Consider the following 22724-nt stretch of genomic DNA (forward strand, 5'->3'; position numbering starts at 1 on the left):
AAACTTTGTTTTATACTTAGTGTTGCCAGGGGTGCTTACACCCACACTTGTAATGCACATCCTGGCCCATCAGCAGAGAGCTAGAGAGTAGAAGATCAAACAGCTCTATAAGACTTGTAACGAAAAAGTAGACCCTGTCTTCCACGACAAGGAAGAGAGGGGAAGAGGAACAGCAGGAGAAGGTGGCCCTCACACTGACACCCCACTACCGCCCCTGCTCCTGGTAGACGTGTCCAAGAGAAGAGGAGATCACAGCGTGTTCTCCAAGCCAAGGCTTGGGTGTTGCAGCTCAAACGATGGGTCCTGTAGGCACTAGAGCAAGAATAATGAGAGGTGGCTGTGTGCATTAGGACAAGCCCAGTCCTCCGTTTATAATATTTGGGGAGGGGGGAGGTTGGTCAGTGTGGAAGTGTGTTAAAAATGGGCCATGAATGTTAACTGTCATCTGATTGAATGTGCTTATCTCAACACAGTAGCTGGGGAGGAGAGTGGATACACATCCACGGACGCAGCCAGGCCAGGGAGCTCTGCGAGAACCCGCAGGCCATCTGTCAGAACCAGCGCAAACAGCCTTCTGTGTGCTCTCCTTCCCACCGCCAGTGCTTTGCATCTCCGGAGACTATACTGGGAAGACAGAGAGCCAGTAGAACCAGGCATGTAGCAATGCTCCTGCCCTTTACATCTTTGGAGCATTTGAACCAAAAGACAGAGGCCAGGAAGCTCATAGCTGGAGTGTTGCCCCAGATCTGAATTAAATGAAAATTGTATTTTATCTAATAAATCCATGATTTGGGTAGAGTATACACAGAAGGCAACAACCTTTTAATCTTTAAGAAGACAGGGGATTTAGAATCAAAAATGTTTTATTTTTTAAGCATTGTGTATGTTAGATAGAATAAAAATAAATATCCAGTTTTGATGGAAGTTAGTTTTGCTCTCAAAGTGTTAAGGACTGCATTTACTGTTCACCTTATACCTACCATCTGCGTGCAACCCCTGCTGTGATGAGTCTCTTCTATATCAAGGCTGTTATCTCTCATTCACGTCCTATTTTTTCAGATGTGGTCTCTAGTGCTCTTCACCTTTAATGCCAGGAATGCCAGAAGAGGTACCTCAGTCCACAAAGTAATGAGCACAATTCCTTAAAAAGATCTTCATTTAAAGGGCAATGGGCTCAAATGCTGTAAAAAAGCAACCTAAGAATGGTTGTATAGGAGACTAAATTCCAGAATTGCCAGATAAGCAGTGAAAACAATTCCTGGGAAGAGAAATCAGTCAGCTCTACCTCTAGTCATGGAAAAGTTGTTCCGATTTTCCCCTTCTTCTAGATACCAACCACCAAGGCTCTTGTTAAATGATTTGCTTGGGAAAAACATTTTAAAGAATCTTAATCATTGACAGAAGAGTTAAATTAACATTTGGTTAATAAGCCACCCCAGTCTTTCTGTTTCTATAAAAAAGACGTAGCAGGATTATTATTGTCTTTGAAGGAAATTCTGTTCTATCCTACCTCCCTGTTTTATCACTGAACTAGAAATAAGCATTTAATTTTTAATAATTTTCCATTTTCACATATGAACACACAAAGGTTTCTTTTCTTGGTAATTTGACTATCCTATAATTTGATTACTGCCTAGTTCCTTTGTCATTATTTTTCTAATTAAAAAAAATTATTTTATCTAGGAAAGAGGAATTGTCACTATTAGGCCAAAACACTTTGAGCTCTGAATTTTAAAAAGCCATAAAAACCTAACTTACCTTTTAAACATTTCTTTACAATATAATGCACAGCATACAATTAACCCATATTAAAGTTTTTAAAAAGTAAAAAAAAATAGATGTCTGAGATACTAGATTTTTTTATAACCTTCAGGAATCTGAAATTAAAGACAGCTTCACGATTTTAAAAGTTGAAGCCACTTTTAATATTGTTCGGTCTTTATTCTTTTGTTACAGGCTCATTCTTCACACTGAGGAAAAATAAACCATAATTGTAGGAACACTACAGGAAGCAAATCCTTAATAATTATAGTGTAAATATGCACACTAGTCTCTGAAAGACGACAAGTAGTATTTTGTTCGTTGCTCAGTGATGATAACAGCAAGGAGTGCCTGACAATCCCGTGTTGAGGTTTACATCACAGGTTGAAAGCAGGACATATTCAGGAGAAACCACCTGGATTCAACAGCACTCACAGAAGCAAAATGTTTTTGCAAGGTGAAGGAAAGAATCTTCTTCTAAAAGGGGTGCTACAGTTTTTTCCCAGGTATTTTTCCTTTCTGATGATGTATGCTTTTCAAAAACAAAACTTAAAGAAGAAGAAAAGCAATTTAGGCTCAAAGGTGACATTTACATTCCATCAAAATGCTCTTTTCACTTCCATAGACAGCTCTCACAGTACTTGATTCAAACTCTTTTGAGGCTGAAGTCAAAAGACTCGGTTTAGTGACAAAATAAAACAATGGACTAAAAGTCTTTTTTAAAAAATGTTTAATAGATTTAGAGGGTGCAAGTTGAATTCAGTAACATGTATTCAGTGAAGAGTGGTGACGTCTGGGCTTTCAAAGTGGCCATCGCCCAAACAGTGTATCCTAACAGGCAATTTTCCATCCTTCTTCCTCTCCCACCCTCCCCCCTTTTGAGTCTCCAATGTCTGTGTCATTGCATGGACATAGTTTCAAATTCTGTTGAAGAGAAGGGATACACTTATGGCTTTGACTCAATCTGTACAAAAACAACATACGTAAACAAACATATGCACATCCTAATATTCTGAAATAAAAAGATAAAATAAATTTTAAAAACTGAAAAATATATATATATATTTAAATATACCCCAAACCCATCTGGCTCACTGAACTTTGTAAAACCATCAACCATCCCCAATAGTGTTTCTAACATGTTCTGATTTGCTTTGGGGGGATTGTTTTTGGGGGGAAGTTGACAGAAACCAAGGCCATTGTAAATTAGGTTCCTAATTTGCTAAGTTATGCCTGATGTTCTACACCAGACACGTCATATGTTTTTATTACTTTGGGCTTTTGCACCTGCCTTAAAAAGCCCTTCTCCAGCTTGGACTTGACTAATTCCTAACTATTCCAGGAGGCAAATTAAGGGTCCTACACAGGACTCCCGGGCTAGGTAGATGCGTCTCCTCTGTTTTCCCACACACACCTGCAGCTGTATCTTAGCACCAACTCTGCTTGGCCATCACAGTAGCTAAGAAATGAATTCAGCGTAATCCCACCAATCACCCTCCCTTCAAACTATGTATAAAAACAGCACACTGTACCCCATGACAGTATCAATGTACACAGCTATGATTTAATAAAAAAAGAAAGAAAGGAAGGAAGGAAGGAAAGAAGGAAGGAATGAATGAATGAATGAATTCAGCACCAGGCACCCTGGAATTGTTTCTCTACCAGCTTTGTGACACTGAGCACTCAAAAACTTTGAGGCCATTATTACTTCCCTCATCTCACTGCTCTGGATTTCTCTCTTACCTTGTCTATCATCCTTGCCAGACTGTCAATCAAAATGCAGGGAAATCTTCTACACCTTTCCCTCTCTGGCTTTTAACCCAACTTCCCCATAGGATAAGCCCAAATAATGTTAAACTAAACTGAAAATAAAACACAGAATACTAGTGTGTTTTATTCTACTTTAAACTCAGAATAATAAATATATATGAGATGTTACTAAAAGTGACTCATGTAATTTATAAAAGAATTTGAAAACATCTGTGCATGTCAAATATAAAAGACGACAAAAAGATCATGGGATTGGCGTCCCCTTTACCAGTGCCACTGGGGAGACGTATCAAACCCCCTCGCTCAGCTGACAACAGAATATAATATATCTGACTTAGTATGTGTAGCAATTTCTGTGCTCTGTTTAATGGTACATGAATAACCCAGAAGGAAGCACTCACACTGAAGAATAAATTTATAAACAGCATAAAATAATACAAAATTTCCTTTGCAGGAGAATTGGTTATCTTGACTTCCACTTTGCATTTTATGTCATATTATTACTTTTTTTTTTTTTTCAGTCAGAGTTTCATTCAATTGCCCTGGAGGAGAGTGCCTTGTCATCGTAACTCAGAGCAACCTGGGGTCAAGGAATCCTCCTGCCTCAGCCTCCCTACAGATACCTGCCACAACACCTGGCTAGTGTTTCTATGTTTAGTAGAGTGAGAGTCTCACTCTTGTTCAGGCTGGTCCTGAACCCCTGAGCTTAGGATATCCACTCCTCAGCCTCCTCAGCCTCCTCAGTGGTAGGATTACAGGCATGAGCCACTGTGCCCAGCCTACATCATGTTCTGAAATAAGGACTATCCTAACCACTCATTTGAAGCTTATTTTTGTCCCATGTATAATTTTTTTTGTAATGAGCCTCTCAAATGGGTCTGGTTATATACGAATACAGTAAACTTGGTAGACATCTATATCTTTCATATTAGTCACTTTGAAACTAGAGATTCAGAAATATAAATACCTTGCAATGAAATATATTTCATCCCATAATCATACTACTTTAACACAATTGATTCAATTATGCTTCAGAGCAAATATTTTAAATTTATCAATTAAGGTGTTTTCTCACAAATTCAAATACTTTTATAATTTCTTAATCAAATAAATAGTGTTTGAATTTCATACAAATGTTCTAAATCTAATCCTGAAAAAAATAATCCTAGCCACCTGTCTGGGTCCTAAGTCCTAAAAGCAATCAAGCTTGGAAAGATTCTGACATGTCTGCTGACATGTAGCAAGCTCTTTCTCGTTCTTCCTTTAAACCCTATAATTTGATTTTTCCAAATTCTTTATATTATGAAAGAATGCTACTGGCTGTCTGACTTGGAAAATGCTGTATTTTCTGTTAGTATAATTCTGCAGGAGACAGCAGAGGGCTGTAACCAAGTAGCCTTTGGGTGCTAGCGGCAACAAGACCCTCTTCAGGGTGCCGTCCCTGAGGATGAATCCTCTCCAGTCATTCCCCATATTCATGTTGTATGTCTCCACAAAAGGATTTAGCTTCCCAGAAAAGAAATGGTTGGCCCAGCTTGAGTCATTAGCTCTCTGTTTGACCAGGGAACAATTTGCACGTGTGTGTGCATGCACTACTCATGCCGTAGATACACAGAGATGAGATTTAGGCTGAATCAATCAGACAAGGCTACAACAGGTGCAGGAGCTTGGAGGGGAAAGATGTCTTTTCACTGGATCTCTCAGATGGTAGGTACCCTGTATAAACTGGAGCTACTCGTGGCCATTGTACCACGAATCTCTTGTACTGACCATCTCTTGAGAAGAAATTTTCCAATCCATTGTACCGACCATCTTTTGAGAAGAAATTTTCCTTCCCACAAATTAAGCCGAAACAAAGGAACTAAGACAGAAAGTTTCTTATATGACAGCCTGAGAGTTGAATCTACGTTTTCTTAGGACCTATGCACTTGACTCTACTGGAAAAGAGCAGGGGGAAAGAACTCTTAATTTCTCTGAAACACTTTCACAAATGGGATCTCTTCTCTGTACAAACTTTCCTTTGAGTCATCAGCTAGCACCTAAAAAGCATCTCAGTGAGGCCTTGTTAACGGTCCACTGTAATTTCCTGATGAATCATCCACACCATACTAACCCTAAAATGTACACTGGCATCAAGTAAATATTTGATTAAGAGAATGCTTATCCCCCCAAAAATGAAGATTCAGAGATAACTATAAACACAATGCCAGGGCAACGAAAAGTGGCAACTTTGGGAACTGGGGTGGGATGAAGGGTTGGACTTCTTAAAAAATAAAATAAATTTATGCCACAAAGGCCACCACTATACTAAGAAGTTTGTACAAGTTTCTTGGGAAGTGCTTACTAAAACGTTCCCCAGGAAAATTGAGCCAAAATTATGTGTGGCCCTATGTGATGAAGATTATAAAAGAAAGGAAAAAGGGGAAGATAAGTAGGGAGCGAGTAAGCGCTTGTCAAATGAAATAACTTATAATAAGCTTATGAGTTTCTTTAAAATTCTGAATAACCAGGGCAGAAAAGCCACTGGGCAGAGCTAAATGCATTCATTTGGGGGAACCATCATTCATTCTTTGCTGATACTGACATCTTAGCACAAGGCTAGTATGGTGAGATCTTTTTTCCCCATATAAAAAGAGGTTTATTTAGATTTTGAATCATCTAGTGTCTGGACAGACATTAACCAACCTGGGCTGCAGAGCCGTAGCAGGGCTCTCCCAGCCTCCCCCTGCAGCGACCCAGCCAGCATGCTGTTTGCTCCTTGAGTATTGGTTGACCTTGTGCTTCAAAACATTTTCCAGCTGAAGGCTGTGACTCTGTGACTGCAGTTTTCAGAAGATATGCTCTGGCCTCAAGGGTCTGGGGTAGGGGCTGTATGAAAGGAGCTTCCCAAAGGACACTTGGGCATTGAGTGATCTTTGGGGAGAGTGATTGCTGCCTCCCTCAGCTTGAACGAGTCTACAACCAGACACCTTCACCAGCAGCATACCAGACAGCAGTGGCCTCCCAGTGTCTGTGAACCTGGCCACGATGGTAAGAACCAAATGTTTGCTAATCTAAGAATTGCAAGCACAGTGCATGTGAACCTGGCCGTGATGGTAAGAACCAAATGTTGACCTATCTAAGACCTGCAAGCAGACCACAGGAAACTGAAAAAGTGATGCCCTATAAAAGTGAATGACAATTTTTCCAAAATACTTTTTACAGCACTTTAAATAATTTACAAAAAGCTACAAAATCAAATTTACCAGGACACATCTGTTAAATAAAAACATCATTTCATGTCCATGTATGTATGTACAGGGTGCGTGTAGCTGAGAGTTCTCTCTACTCACAAATACCATCCACACATGTGCACAGACACACACACACATACTTTCCACAAATGCAATGAAAACCAGGACACGCACTCACAACCTGAGAGCTTTGCCCTTCACTACTGAGCGGCCACCACCATCCTCCATGGAGGAGTCACTGAAATCACTGGCCTCACTGCCCAGGGCCTCCTGGTCCTGGTCGTCCTTGTCCACAACCCTTCGTCAATACCACAGGTCTAGAATGTTCTCCTCTGGGCCTGAGTTCCTCCTGTTGTGCACACCGAGCCCCACTTGGGCCTTCTGCCATGGCCAAGGCCCACCACCCCTCTTCCTGAGCAGGTGTGGGCTTCCAGGCACAGGGCTGGGCCCAGCCTGGGCCTCGTTGAAGGCTGTCCTTGTAGAAGCAGCCTTCTATCCCCCACCCCCCAAACCCCCAAAGCATACTGTTTCCTAAGGGGAAGAGCTGGGTAGACAGCAGCCAGGAAAAGCCTACAAAAGGCAGGCTGGCTGGGCCCTCAGCCGCTTCTCTCTAGTATAGTGAGATATTGATGCTAAAAGCCTCCAAAAACACTACCCTACCAAGAAAGATTATTGTGATTAAAATTTTGTCTATAGGATGTTTATTATTAGTCATGAGAGCCGAGGGCAGAAAAGGCTCTGAAGCTGAGGATAAACATTCTTGTCATGTACTTTGCCGTGGCTGGGTGCCTCGGCCGCCAAAGGCAGAGGAGGCAGATATTTGCATAAGGGAGCTGGTGTGGCCCTGGAGCCCGGCACCGGCCTGCTGGCCTCCTGCCTCCCTTCCGCATCCTTTTCAGGACAATGTCTCCTTTCCCTTCGTCTTTGTTTCATTACTATTTACAGCCTCAAAAGCACAGAAGTGTTGGTAGCACATCCAAGATTACACAGAGGGTGGGCGCGACAGGGAAGAGCCAGAATTCAAGCATAGGCTGATTACAAAGCCTATGGCAGAAACATTGAAAAAAATAGGGAAATATTAAGTAGCCATTGCAACTGATGATAGCCTTCCATACCAAAGATGGAAAAAATCAGATTAAATAGCTATATATCATAATTGCTTTTGTATTATATGGATCAAAAATATTGGAAGGAAATATACTACATGTTTGGTAATGATTATGTCTGAGTAATTAATTTGGAGATAGTTTTTATTGTCTTCATTATATATTACTATAAATAGTAATTACTTTTCTCCTTATCTTTCTAACTTTATGAAATGTCATTGTATTCATTCATCCAACAAATATTTATTGATTACCTACGAAGAGGGAGGTGCCATTGGGGCACAGAAGCTACAGACTTGGCACACAGACAATGCCTGGGCCCTCTTAGAACTTGACCTTCTGGTGAGGGTGAAAGAGAAAGACACAAACAACAAATGTGTAAGGTAAATATACAATAGCCAAGTGGTAATAAATTCTGTGGTGATATTCTGGGACCTGTTAATCTCATTAATTCAAGAGCGCAGATTCTTTCTGTAAAAACATACCAGACTGCAAAAATCCTAGGCTGTAATTGAAAAGTGTGGTAAAGTGTAATTTAAAAGCACTGCGATTTAAGTGCTTCAAATTCATTCGTTCAAATATTAAACAGCAATTTTTTCTATGTACCTTAGACACTGAAAGTCTAAATAAAGACAAATAAAATAATTATACCCCTAAAGAGGTCACAGTCAAATAGCAAGTTACATAAGGGGCAAAATTGATAATCTTCTATAAATATTATAGAGATGGATGGTTGCGCCATCTTTGATAAAACGATGGATTCCAGCCATCTCAAAAAAGTCTATTTCTGCTACATTCTTCCTTCCACCCCAGCCAAAACCTGGGAGTAGTGACACAGCCAGTGAGATGTGAATACCAACGTGACTATACATGAAGGGGACAAACGTGTGACATTAACGGAAGACTGTTGTGTATGTGCCTTTTATCAGTTTGGGTTCTCACAAATTTCCTCTGATTATTTATTTTTCATTTGTAGATTTTTTCTACTGAATAAATGGATGATACAAATGATTTTGGTTGAAACATGTCCTTTGATTGTATGGAGTGGAATTTAGATACAGAAGATGATACATTTTATGGAAAGGTACTGCAATACTTCTCCAAGACTTAACCTGGGTCTATTATGTTGGGGTAACTTTTCATCGATCTAGTTTGGTTTCAACAATTCATTAAGCTCAGCATATAATTGCAAAATTTCATTTCTAGTTATTTTCATTTTCCGTGATTCCTAATCTCTTAGTTTTTTCTACCTAGTCCAAAGGGAATGGCTTTATTTTGTTTAACACAAAAGTGAAATGTTAACCAATTTCCACAGGTGTCTATCAAGAAGGTGACACCTGTAACGCTGATAGGTACACAGTAAGGACATAACTGACAAGATGTGAGTGCTCCGGTGTGACGTGTGGAGATGACAAGCAAGTGACAGCAGCAGCACACTGTGTGCTGGCAGCACAAGGAGGCTGGACAGGCTCCAGCAGCAAACCAAGTCCCAAGAGCAGTATGAAATTGTCAGACACACATAAAAGGAACAGACATTTAAAAGTAGCAAGTAAGGAATAGTAACACAAGTGTTTTCCAATTTCCTCACTTCAGTATATGAAGGAAACGACAACCTGATTGGTGTTTGGGGGGGTTTCTTCCTTCCAGACCTCTGTTTATCTCCATTTCTCTTCTCAATATCTCACTTTCCTCTTCGTGGTCTCTGGAGGCTCTCTCCATGCCAAGCTACAGACAACTCCACATACCTTACTCCCAAAGGAGAAGATGAAAGCAGAATGGAAATGGACAAGATGAGTTCAGGCAACACAGAGTAAAGAAGCAGCACAACAAACCTGGGCAGATTTTCTAGAAGACACAAGGAGGCTGACAATTCTCTCTCTTACTCCAGGTGAAAAGAATCGAAGTTCCACACATCACTACCCCCTTCCATAACACATAATTATCACTCTCCTTAGTCCAAACCACTTATCCCTTCAATGGCGTTTGCCAAGTCCTGGTTGTCCAAACCTCTTTGAACGACCCAACCTACCCCACATTGTCTTTAATGAAAGCTTCTCCACTCAGAGAAAAATGACATCTCTCTGTTACCTCAAGTTACTTAATAAGAATTGGATATAAGCAGAAGAGATTAATTACAGGCCATTTGTATTATATTAACCACAATAGATTAGATTGCAATTCTGCTAGGGACAGGGATCGGGGAAACAGTTGTTCTCCTTCAAAAGGACTGTATTTGGGTGACTTGTGGTTCGTTTCCTACAACCATGAGTGAGTGACACAGCCACTGTGGATTGAAGTGCTCTGCTACCCTTGAACAGATACGATGTCATCAAGTGATGGATTTTCTCCTGGGTGTTTGGGTCTCACAGCTTTGCACTCACAACTATTCAAAGCCCCTCATGATTGAAATTTCTGAAAGAAAACAGTAGCTTTGTATTGCAGGGGTAAAGCACTTAGCCTTTCCCCTTTTTTTGCATTAAAATCGTTATTTTTATATTGCAATTTTTAATACCTTGAGTTTTCCTCCGAATACCACCACTGAGTTGTATTGGAAGAGATTGAATATGTTGATTTACAATCACAAAGACTTAAAGATTTTTGTAAACAACATATTCCCAGATTACTAAAAGGGTTGAATATATTTACCCTATATTTCATGAACTTATAAAAATGTGCACAGAATGGGGACCTGGAATAGGCTGTGTACTGGGGGCACTGGCAAAAAGTAGCAGGACAGACTACTTGAGCGACCTCAGCACCCACTCCCTGTTTCAGGGCATAATTGTGCACAGTATGTGGGGTGGGGGTGGAAGGGGTGGTGTTCATTCCTCTAAGCGTTCCCCTCCTTTGTGGCCCTCTTTAACACTCCCAATAATCTGTCACATCCATTTAATCACTTACTCCCTCACATACTGATGTCCTTTTCAGATTCCCTTTTGTGGAACAATTATTGACAAGACAGTCCAAAACTAGAAGGTACTCAATACAGTTCAGAGACAAGTGTGTTTACAAACCTCTGAGGATTCCCAACTGATGTTACAGAATAGTATAGTTAGATGAACACCACGAATTTTCATTTAAATAGAGTGTTTTGTTGTGAAATTTGTTTATACTATAATAATAATTATTTTATTTGAATAATCCCATAAGACATTGATTTACTAAAATAATTGGTGTTCCCTCTATAATGTGTGAATTTTTTAATAGGTGGGCTCTATTTTAATCATGCTTTTGTTATTTCTTTATAATTACGGCACACACTATTTCCTAGAGAAACACATATCCAGTCTTCTAAGAGCGGATTGATGGGAAAATCGAGCTCAAAATCAGAATCTCAAAGCCGGCCTTTGAAGGGCATATCTGAAATGCACAGAATAGGATAATGGCAAAAGAAAGAAAACACACAAAGAGACAACACTGAAAAGGTGAAATATTTTGTTTTTAAGGAAGGCCAAAGTCCTTAGGAAAATACACTTTTCATTGATGGGCCAGCTTTTGTGGGTTTTCGCAGCACGCTGTTTAAGGCAAAGGTTAAAAAGTATCTATTGTTTCCCTGCCATGACAAAATGCTCATCTTTGCAGTCTTACAGACACTGATCTCGGCGGTCCTCTTATGCCACCAAAAGAATGGTTCTCTGCTGCCATTAATACCTAATTGGCCCAGCAGCTAACCCAGAAAAGACCTTTCCTGCCACGGTCACCACCCCCTGCAGTGATTTGTACCTACTGACACAAGAGCAGCTAATTCACCTTCACAACCTGTCAGCTTCCACTCAGGTCACTTTAACTCTGCCTCCGTTGTGACACGGATCTGCTTTTAAAATGGTGATAATCTAAGAAGCATTCCTCTTGAGATTCGGTTGTGATTATATAATCTGTCACAGACCCGAAGGAGTTATAGATACAGGCGGACACTGCGATTTCACCAGGGATAAGGAAGCCACTGGAGGCTCCTATGTCAAATAACTTACTTGCTTCCACTTAGAAGAAATTCTGTATTTTTATTCATACACAAAAGCATACAATGAGGGCAGCACTGTTATCAAAGGAGAGAGGGGAAGCTCTTAGCTGTTTTCCAAATATAATTTTCTCAGTTATCTTCTGATCCTAGGCACTGAAATCAAAAGCACACGCTTTGGAGTAAATGGTAATTGGAGCACCAAGTGATTTGAATGATGATAATTGATGTGTCATGGCCCCATACAGGCAGAAGAGAATACACAAATAGGAAGAAGTCTCCCCCAGTTTACACAAATTTCACATACATCAGGCAATGAAACTACAATTACCCCTGATACTGGAGCCCCCGGCACCTCAATCACACATCGTTCCTTCAACAGCCACTCCAACTTGTAGTCTAAGTTCACAGTTAACCTTCTCACGATTTATAAGATCGAAGTCCTCTATGCCAGCCGCTCTGTCTGTGTAATTTGGTGAGGAAATAGTAATCTTGGCTGAAAGCCAGTCCCCATTTTATGCTGGCCCAAAACCAATCATGCTAGAAACTGGTTCTCACCTTGTCTTACACAGGCGTTACTGACATGGAGTGCGCTCATCTGCACCCGCATGGAAGGAGCACTCGCACATCGCTCCTGCAGACATCAATCCACTGTACACGTGGGGGCCGGCAGGACAGCGCCACTTCCAGGCAGACATTTATTGTGGATTGACACACGCCAGCACGGACACACAACCACATGTTGACAAGGGCTGAGGTATCCCACATGTGCAACCACATCTGTCTTCATTCAGTAAGATAAGAATGGCATTTTTCCAAACCTCTGCCATAAGCCATTGCTCCCATCAAATATTCAAAGACAAGTCTGTTCCATGAACAAGATTTTCATGAGTAAATATACTAGGGAATACTTGTATGCTATTCCCAACTTATAACTTGTCTACTATACATTAACCAGCCCTTCATTAAAGCAACACTGGTAAATTAGTATCACTCAATGTTTCTCACGTTTCTTTATTCTTTTCTTCTGGGCCTTCCATTCCTGGAATGCTTTTGCGTACATGGAAAATGCGAAGTCACGGGTTTATAAGCATTACATATTGACTAGGATGAGTAAGCGGAACAGAAGCAGAAGAAAGAAAAGGGACATATTTCATGAAATGTACACTATGGACCGAACACTGCAAGAAAACAAAGTATCATAAACACAAGATAAAAGCTGTTCAAAACCCTATCTGCATCAACAATTTTTAAAGCTGTTTATTTTTTGAATACTATTCCTATAACCTATAACTTGCTCTGTGTCCAGAACTATTTTATTTCTGAAAAGAGTCAGTGACTAAGATTCATTGCAAAGAACTTAAATTTCAATGGAGATAAACTCTACTGACAGCAAAAAGAAATTAAGAATGGGAGGATATGTCTCTCTTCAAAAATGGAAGCAAGAAGGAGAACTTGCCCTGAAACTTCTGAAAAATAGGTAGAGTTTGGCTGACATGAAGAATCAACTGGTTTCTAGTTCCACAGGGAAAAAAAAAAAGTGGGTCTAAGAAAAAGTTTTCAGCAAAGAAGGAACCACATCTTCTTACCCAGGTGTCTGACTTGTGTGACTGAGGAAAGAATGTAGTCACAGTGAGACATGGAACTGAGAACATTCTCACATGTAGGCCAGAAGATTTTAATAAGTTAGCAATTAAGAGAGAGAAAGCCCACATGTGTCTCTCTGAAGCCATCAATGGAGAAGGAGAGGACCAGGAATCTCTGCAATAAGAACCACAAAGAAAGGAACCAAACTATACAAAGGCTGCTGTTCTCATTAACCTATTTCATGGCAATATTGAAAGGTGTGTTATTTTTAAAGTGTTTGGCAATATTTTAATTTTGATACATTTCATTAGAGAGTTCTGCTTTTTATTTACAAAAACTAAAAATGGGAAAAATAGATACGAATTTAGATTAAAACATATTCCTGACCAATCCGATGGCCTGAGTACCAGGTGTCACCTATGGTCCCCTGTCCTTATCACAGATTGTTTTGTTAATTCAGCAAACTTGTATATATGTAGTAATGAAATGTATCTCCAAAACAAAAAAAAAAAAAAAAAAAGCTGACATGGTACCCAAGGAGGCATTTCTCCATTTTCTGTCAACAAGATCTTGATTATAATCCTTCTGCAAATACCACTGAACAACAGCTGTCCGCCAAGAATACATAAATGATGAAGTCGGGTTATTCTACGTAGTCATGCTTCCTATCACCAGTTAACACCAACCTTTAAGGCAACAAAATTTGTAGCTTTTTCCCCTATGTTATAAGTTTATGCTTCTACAAAAAAGCATAGTGCCTAGCCATCTCAATATCTCAATTTGTGTCTTTGGTTTTAATCAGTGCTGAATTTTACCTAGTTCTAGAGGCATCTGTGTAACATAGTTAGTGGCAAAGAGCACGTCCTTATACTTCATTGTCCAAATTGAGATACTTCTATTTGTCAAAAAGGAACTGACAAGATTCTGGGGCAACAGGTGTAAAATGAGACTATCCTTGACAAATGGGAACACACAGTCACCCTATGGAGAAAGGACTGGATCCCAGATCCCAATCCAGACTACTACTCACAAACATCACATATGGAATTTCAGATCAAAAGAGCTGGTTAAAACTTCCACTCTGATTAGTCTCAGCGTTCTCTTCACTTTATCCATTCCTTTACCCATTCCTGTCCTGTTCAGCTGTGATCTTATATTTAGACACTACATTTTATCAACATAAATCTTCTAATATTTTACTGAGGTTAAACCATCCACATAATCAATTTAAAGTTCAATAAGAGCATGATAAAAAATTCTGGTGACAAACATGTTTTCAAAAGACATCGTAAGGTCAAAGAATAGCTTTTTCCCTCTGCTCAGGCTTCTTATAAAGCTACAATGTTCTGTTTTTAGATCTATTCTCACTTTTATTCTAAAAATAAAAAATAAAAGGCATCACACTGAGAACATGAGGAAACATAAAGGAAAAATTCAGGAGATTTACACCAAAGAAACTAAACCCAAGGCTGTGATCATCACAGGCTCTGTCTAAGCCCCAGCAGTGCAGGCAATAAACCCAAGGGACATTCTGAAAAAACATGAATATAAGCAGTACTGTGAGTTAATGATTTTATTTATCGGCTCTTATTCAAAGGTCAGGTACTTGGGTTCAAGGTCATGGACTTCAGATAATTTATTTTCAAGTTTCAGTCCTAAGTATAAGACAATTGTCAGCATTGTGTGATTTTACATGTTCCAAAAATTTTCCCTGCTTCAAAATACCTCTCCCTAAGCTAGCTTGTCATGTAACCTGATGATCTCTGCTACCATGTTCCTTGACGTCTTCTATAATAATGGTTATTGCTTGTCTAAGTCACAGACCTCTTTTGAGAATCTGATGAAAGAAATGGATCCTCTCTCCCAATGAATGAATATATATATATTCACTAAATATTATGAATAATTTCACACATTTTCTCACTGTTCATCAAATCTATCCATAGGCAAATTAAAACTATTTCTTGTTTAGGACTTTTCTTTTCTGCAAGGGTATTTTTAAAATTGGACTTAGGCATTTTGCCAACTTGAAGGAATATGTTCATAGTTTAGGCTACATATATGTTAAACTATGACATTGCACTTTTATGTGATAATTAGTAGACTCTTCAAGAAGCGTAACTGAAAAAATGTAATTGGTAATGAAACTAAGAAAATCTGCATTTGTAGATAATACAGATCAAACTTTTCTTCATTCCACTGGTAATTATTAAGCCTTAACTCTTTCAGACACTGTGCTATGTGCTCAGAATAAGGTGAAGAATAAATTAAAGACCCCATGATTCTAACATTCAGTTAATGTTGAAATCAATGGTGAGAGTTTGGGGGAAGGGGAGACTCGACCATAAAAAATGTATTAGGAGCTTCCTATATCCCAATCTGTGTAATCCATCTATCTATGCAACCAGATGCAGTGGATTTTTTATTTTATTTAAAAACTGTTTTACAATGAAGATACTCTAGCACAGAAAGTCTGAGCAATTATCCAAGGTCACTCAGCTGGTGAAGGGACAGAGAAAGGAAATGAGGCCACAGCTGTGTGACAGATTCTGATTCTAACTTTTGCATTATCTAGATTTGTTCTTTAAAAACTGACTTCAGAATTTATGAAGAGGGAGAATAGGAAAGGAAGACTTGTGCAGGCGGTGATGTTGGGGAGGACTAGTTACAGACAGTGGCCTAAGATGCTAAAGGTTAGACCTTAATCTTGATAGGATTAGGCAGAACAAATATATTGGAGAGATTCAGCTTAAAAACTAATTAGTCAAAACAGACAAATAGTAAATAAAAATCAAAAGCAATTCCTTGGTTTCTGACTTGAGTGGCTTGCACAAGGAAATAAGACCAGTGCCCAGTTAAGACGCTTGAGTTGACAGTGCCTATAGCAGACCTATCAGACCCTTACCTATATGGGCCCAGGGCTCAAGAAAGGGTTTTGCATTCATACAGGCCTTCTCAAAATGTGCCCCACAGACCCTGGATCTTCTCCAATATACTTTTTGGAAACTCACAAATCAAAACTACTTAAATAATGTCCCTAAGACATAAACATATTTGCCCTTTTTGTTGTGTTGGTATTTGCACTGGTGATACAAAACCAATGCTGTGTGATACTACTGATGCCTTAGTGTGCAGACAGGCAGAGATACCCACTGCTATGAGCCTGGCAGCTTTCAAACATTTGAAGACTTTTCTGATGAGGTAGGTGGTGATGTCATCAAATATGCTTTGTTTGTTTGTTTTGATAGTATATAATAAAATGTGTCAACATTTGGAAAATGTACAAAATTCAAGGAATCAATATTTTCCAAATAGCCAATGCATGATAGAACATCATGCCTGAGTAAAAGATCCATTCAACGTGCAAGGTAGACAACAGATTTTAATACAATAAAGTACAAGACGTTGTTTGCTATAGTTTTGGATTCAACCTTGCAACTACTTTTTTTTGAAACTGCCTCTTCTTGAGGTCTGGTGTAGTATCAAAAACATCTATAATTATATGAAAAGACTATTAAACACACCTCTCTTTTCTAATTATATATCTGCATGGGGCTGAATTGTCTTTATGTACCTAAACCAAAACAAAATATTCTATTAGAGTGTGTAGAGGCAGCTGAGAATTCACCCGTCTTCTATTAGTCCATACATCAGAGACTTGCAAAAATGCAAAGCAATGTCATTCTTCTCAGTAAATTTTTTAGTTTTGGAAAATAGTTATTTTTCATTAAAAATATATTACTTATGTTAATAAGTAATGAGGATACTTATGTAGTATAACTTATGTTAATAACTATGGATTTAGTAATGTTCTTTTAAATAAACAAATTAGTAAATATTCTAGAACCATCTTAATTCCTCTATTTAATGCAATAAATATCAATACTTATGACCACATAATTAAAAACTCTTGAGACTCTCAATAACGTTTAAGAGTATGGAGAGTTATTGAGAACAAAATGCTTAAGAACCAGTGAGGTAGTATATATTAATATAAGACTAATCAGGTTACACTTGTGAAAACTGAAGCCATGGGCAAGATAGAACATTATTTTAAGTATTATTGAATGGGAAATTAATTAAAACCATTACTAAACTTTCAGTGGTAATAATTAAGAGGATTTAAGGCAAGGGTAATTGTAAAAGTAGTTCCTTTAAATCTAGAGGTAGATATATGAATTCTAAACACCTAAATTGAGATAACTGAGGGACAATCTCATTATATTCTCTTGGGTTAAACTTGGTATTTAACAGGTATTTTTCCATGGTCAAAATAGGAGCAGGCAAAGACATGTATCTGAATACCCTGATCCAAATGGTCACCTTCCAGGCCAATTCAACACTTTTGAGATTTTGTTTCAATAAAATGTACAATAACCAATTGTACAATAACCAATCAGAAATTAATACTGTGGTATTAATTGATTTAGTTGAGTTATGACAACTCAAATGAAGAAATTGGCTATATATATATATATATATATATGTGGAACATTAGGAAATCTGACAAAGAATTTGAAAGTGAACACTATATAAGCAAAGGTAAAAGAACCCAAATCATTTTTTAATGCTAGTCTTTCAACATTAAGGACACAACCAATTTCATTTTACTTGAAAACTTAATCAAAAAAGCAAGCATGCCCACCAACCCAGTAATGGATTAATAAGCTATGGTATGTGTATATCATGGAATACTATTCAGCCATCAAAAAGATGGAGACTTTACATCTTTCCTATTAACCAGGATGGAGGTGGAACACATTCTTCTTAGTAAAGTATTGCAAGAATCCAGTGTACTCTATTCTAATATGAGGGCAGTAGATAAGGTAATGCGGGGGGGTGGGGGGGGTTGGTGAAGGAGCAAGTGGGGAGACGGGAGGAGGGACCAGGCAGGGGGGTCTTGGCGTATGATACACCTATTGGGTGTCATACACAATTATAAGAGGTACTTTATCTAACAAATGCAATCAGTGTAACCTAATTCTTTACACTCTCAATGAATTCCAAACAATAAAAAATAATAGTAATAATTACCAAAAAAAAAAGGTTCAGGCTACAACTGTAAAACAGTATGGACAATGAAGCATTATAAAATTTCAAAGATCAAAAGAAGGATAACAAACCGATGTCTTACATGTAAACATTTAAAGAGCAAATGGTAGTTCTTGGATAATAATACCTGGTGTCCTGTGTCTGTTGGTCTCATTTTACACTGTGGCTCGTTGAGATTGGAATTTTTACAATCAAACCGAGTAACCAGGGGTAATAGAAAGTAAAACCCAGTAAAGCTTAGGGAGGCATTTTGTTCCATGAATCTTCCTGTTAAAAAACGCATTAAAAACAAAAGCATTACTACAAGTCTTTGATCCATTGAATTTTGGAGAAAATATTTGTACTAAAACCAGTGATCTTTAGTTCATTGTAGAGATTTTTAGGTCACTGGAGGGTGTATGTGAGTGTGTGTTTTGTTTGTAAGCAATGGTCAATTTTGTGGGTTTGTTCATCAATTTTGAAATACACACAAAACCTCTTTTTTTTTTTTAAACCAAGCAGACACATAGGCCCTTAGGAATCCATAAAGCATCACTGCTTCCTCCCCTACTCACTAGACAATCCACGTTATCTGCTCAAAATGCAGGATTGGCAAGAAAGAAACCCTCTGCCAGAGCAGGTCACCTCATACGGTAACAGCTCAATGCCGCCCTCTAGCGGTGCTATCATTTTGAGAGGAAAAACAATGTGTTTTTAGTTTTTCACTTCATCTTCAAATGTAATTTATGGCATTTTGAGCATTTGCCTATTCCATAAGAAGAAAAATTATGACATGGAAAATATGTTCTCAATGGAATATTTAATTTAAAACTATAAACTGAGTGTCTAAGAGGAGCTTAAAATTGTATAAAACACATAAAAGCAAACTGACCTGGGCGAAAGGAGGCTCTTGCTCAACTGTGATGACGTCCTCAGATCTCCCGGAGGTGGCTCTGGCGACACAACGTGGCTGTGACGACTACACATACCCTTCTGCAGAGCCATATTCAAACTAAAAGCAAGGAAAAGTTTGTTATAAAAACAACTAAATCAAAAAGACTACTCAAGAAAGAGAAGGATGAAAAGAAGTCACCTTTGTATGTGGATACATTTTTGCTAGGGCAGAAATCCCAGGTGAGCTGTCTTGGTTAGAGTAGAGAATACACTGACCGGCAAAGCCCAAATGAGGGCCTGTAAATCATTCCTTAGACAGAGAGTTGAAGGGTACTTGTCAATGGAAACCTACACAATTTAGGGCAGGATAGAGAATAAGTGCATTATTATGCTGCCATAATGTCAACCGGTTAGCACCTAAAACTCAATTCTGTAGCTGGGTTCATTGCTACAGTCAACACGGAGACTTAGCAAAGAGTCCTGGTGCAGTGAAGACCACACTCCCAAGCCCTGGGCAAACGGAGCTGGACGGCACAGGACCAGCCCCACACAATCCCCTCAGCCCCTTCCTGAGTAAAAACTGAAGATTGATATCAGAACACCCTGCTTGCTTATTTCCAATCTCTGTTGGTGGTTTCTTTCCTGAGTAAATAGAAGTTCAGACATTTAAAAAAACACTTTTTGGTAAATTGATCAAGTTAATGCCTAGAGATGGCTGAATTACAATACCCTGATCTGACTGTCCAGAGTCAAGCTTCTGGCCTCCAGGAAAAAAGAGGCAAGAAGTCACCTTGCATCTCTTTCCTCGAGCTTTATTTTCATCTGTGTGTTTCCCAATACATTTTATATTCCAAATTAGTAGCCAGAGGTCATCTCTATGCAGTTTAGTATAAGAGGCAGCAGGTCACCCCTGAGTTGGAAGGCTTGGATTAGAGATTTGAATCCTACCTGTGCAGCCTTGAGGGACTTAAGAAACATCTCTGATGCTATTTCCCTAACTGAAAAAAATAGGGAAAATAGTCCATGATCTTTAATATCTCATGGGCTTTGCTAAAGGATTTGCAATAGTACCAAACACACAGTCCCCGCTTGTTTTGTTTTCTAAATGATCCTCATGAATTTCTCCCTTTTAACAGATACCTTGGGTTTTATTTTGTAGTCATGTTACAGTGAACAGTCTTTTATCCTAGTGCTAAAACGTGAGTAAAGCTGGCTTAGTGCAGGCATTCAGAAACATTTCCAAATGAGAGCATTTCCTTGCTAGAACTGGCCCGTCATCCCACCCCCCAACACATTCCTGTTTTCTCAGGTAGGACAACAGGGTGGTTCATAACAGGGCTTATCTGCTACATATTGTGGTGTAGATGTTATTTAAAGCAGCTAAGTCCATCTCAGTTCTTCAAATCCTTTTATCTTATACCAGGAAATCTTCCTTTGCCATTCCTAAAAAAAGTATGTTCCAGATGTACTCAGAACCATGAGATTGGATATGACTTTGTACTCAGGAATGGTTTTGCCTTAAAAATGTTTAAGAGAAATGTAAGTATATTGGTATATTGCTTGATTGTTGCCTGTTAGAAGTCCATCTATAACCATATGGAAAAATTGCAACCTAGAAAAACAAAATACCCACCAGAAAAGAAAAATATGCTTTCATTGTTTTTTTTTTTAAACTTCATTCATGTTCTAGCGCTACCTGAACAAAGTACCATACATTGAGTGGCAGAAATTAAAAAACAAAAAAATATATCATTTCTCGGCCTTTTGGCTAAGATCAAGTGTAGTATCTGTTCTTATCAGTTTACAAACAAAACAAAATTTATTCTCTCATAGCTCTGAGGCTAGAAGGCAGGAATGATGGTATCAACAAGGTTTGATTTCGCCTGGAGTATCTGAGGAAGGTTCTGTGCCATGCTGCTCTCCTGGGTTTTGGGGGTTGCTGGCAATTCTTGATGTTCCTTCGCTATTAGACGCCCCACTCTAATATCTGCCTTAATCTCCACATGGTCTTCTCTCCTGCATGTGTCTCTGTGTCTGTGTCCAAATTTCCCTTTTCTTTATAAAGACACCAGTTGTTAGATTAGGGCCCACACCAATCCAGTGTGACCTCATCTTAGTTTGCTTATATGTGCAAAAACCCTACTTCCCAATAAAGCCATGAGCAAGTACCAGGACCTAGGACATGAACATATGTTTTGGAATGATACAATTCAGCCTACAACACCTGACCCCCCAGGTACCAAAGAGACCCTAAACTCCAACTCTTCCATTAATATCACTGGTCTTCTTAGCTTAAAATGACATTTTAAAAAATGTTCTAGAAATTAATAGTTAACTGAGACAGCAGTTTATTTAAAAAAGAAAATTTAACATTTTTTAAAAGAAAAAGCATTGTAACTTGATCTAAGTGTTTTAGAATAATGTCTAACAAAACTAGCAGTATTTGTAGTTTATAAAACAGTGTTGATCACATTTTATGAGAGCTTGAAGAAAAATGAAAACCTCCATGTTCTTAATATGTTGACTTTTTTAATTGAATCTTAGCTATGTGCATTAATATAATATGTTGACTTCTAGTGAATAGGTTTTCTGCAGTGACACTTGTTTTTGAGTCACAATTCTCTACATCAGAAAGAGAATTTTAAAAATCAAAAGTGTAGTTCTTAACTAAACCTCTAATTGTAGGCATATTTTTCTTATTTTCTCTTCAGCAAAACTTTTTACAAGAGCTACTATACTAAATAACAAGATTGATAAATTTTATATTCTGCCTTCTTTCATTTTCCTGGGATGGATTGTTCACATGAAGCTGATAAGATGTCAAAAAGTTGAACATTTCAAGTTCTAGATAATTAAGCACAGTAAAAATCCAGCAAAATTAAGAAATGAAAAAGAAAAAGAGAGGGGATATAGTTTGGATGCTTGTCCTCTCCAAAACTCATGTTGAAATTTTAAATCCCCAGTGGGAGGAATTTGGGTCATGCGGGGGGGATCCCTGATTAATGCCCTCCCAGGGGCAGGAGGAGAGTGAAGTGCTCTCCTGCTATGAGTTCTCTCCAATTGTTTAAAAAGACCCTGGTACGACCTCTCTCTCTCTCTCTCTCTCTCTCTCCTGCTTCCTCTCCTGCCATGTGGCTGTGCACATGGTCCCTCCACTTTGCTTCTTCCCGTGGCTAGAAGCAGCCTGAGGCCTCCACCAAGGGCCAAGCAGATGTCAGCACCCTGCTTTTTATACACCCTGCAGAACCATGAGCCACCTAAATGCCTCTTTTCTTAAATTAACCAGCAAATTAACCAGCCTCAAGTATTCCATCACACAACACTAAAGAATTGAGTTCAAGTCTCTGTTCATCTTTTCATGAATATAACCAACCTATATAACCT

The 22724-nt window shown here is 38.7% G+C and overlaps 1 pseudogene; it reads left to right on the forward strand.

Annotated features, from left to right (window-relative positions):
• The first annotated feature begins 21088 nt into the window (after positions 1-21088).
• On the forward strand, positions 21089-21234 carry LOC111725854 (annotated as a pseudogene).
• Positions 21235-22724: the final 1490 nt, after the last annotated feature.

This window comes from Otolemur garnettii, unplaced genomic scaffold (genome assembly GCF_000181295.1).
Source record: "Otolemur garnettii isolate 467f Iridium unplaced genomic scaffold, OtoGar3 scaffold00002, whole genome shotgun sequence".
In the NCBI taxonomy this organism is placed as follows: domain Eukaryota; kingdom Metazoa; phylum Chordata; class Mammalia; order Primates; family Galagidae; genus Otolemur; species Otolemur garnettii.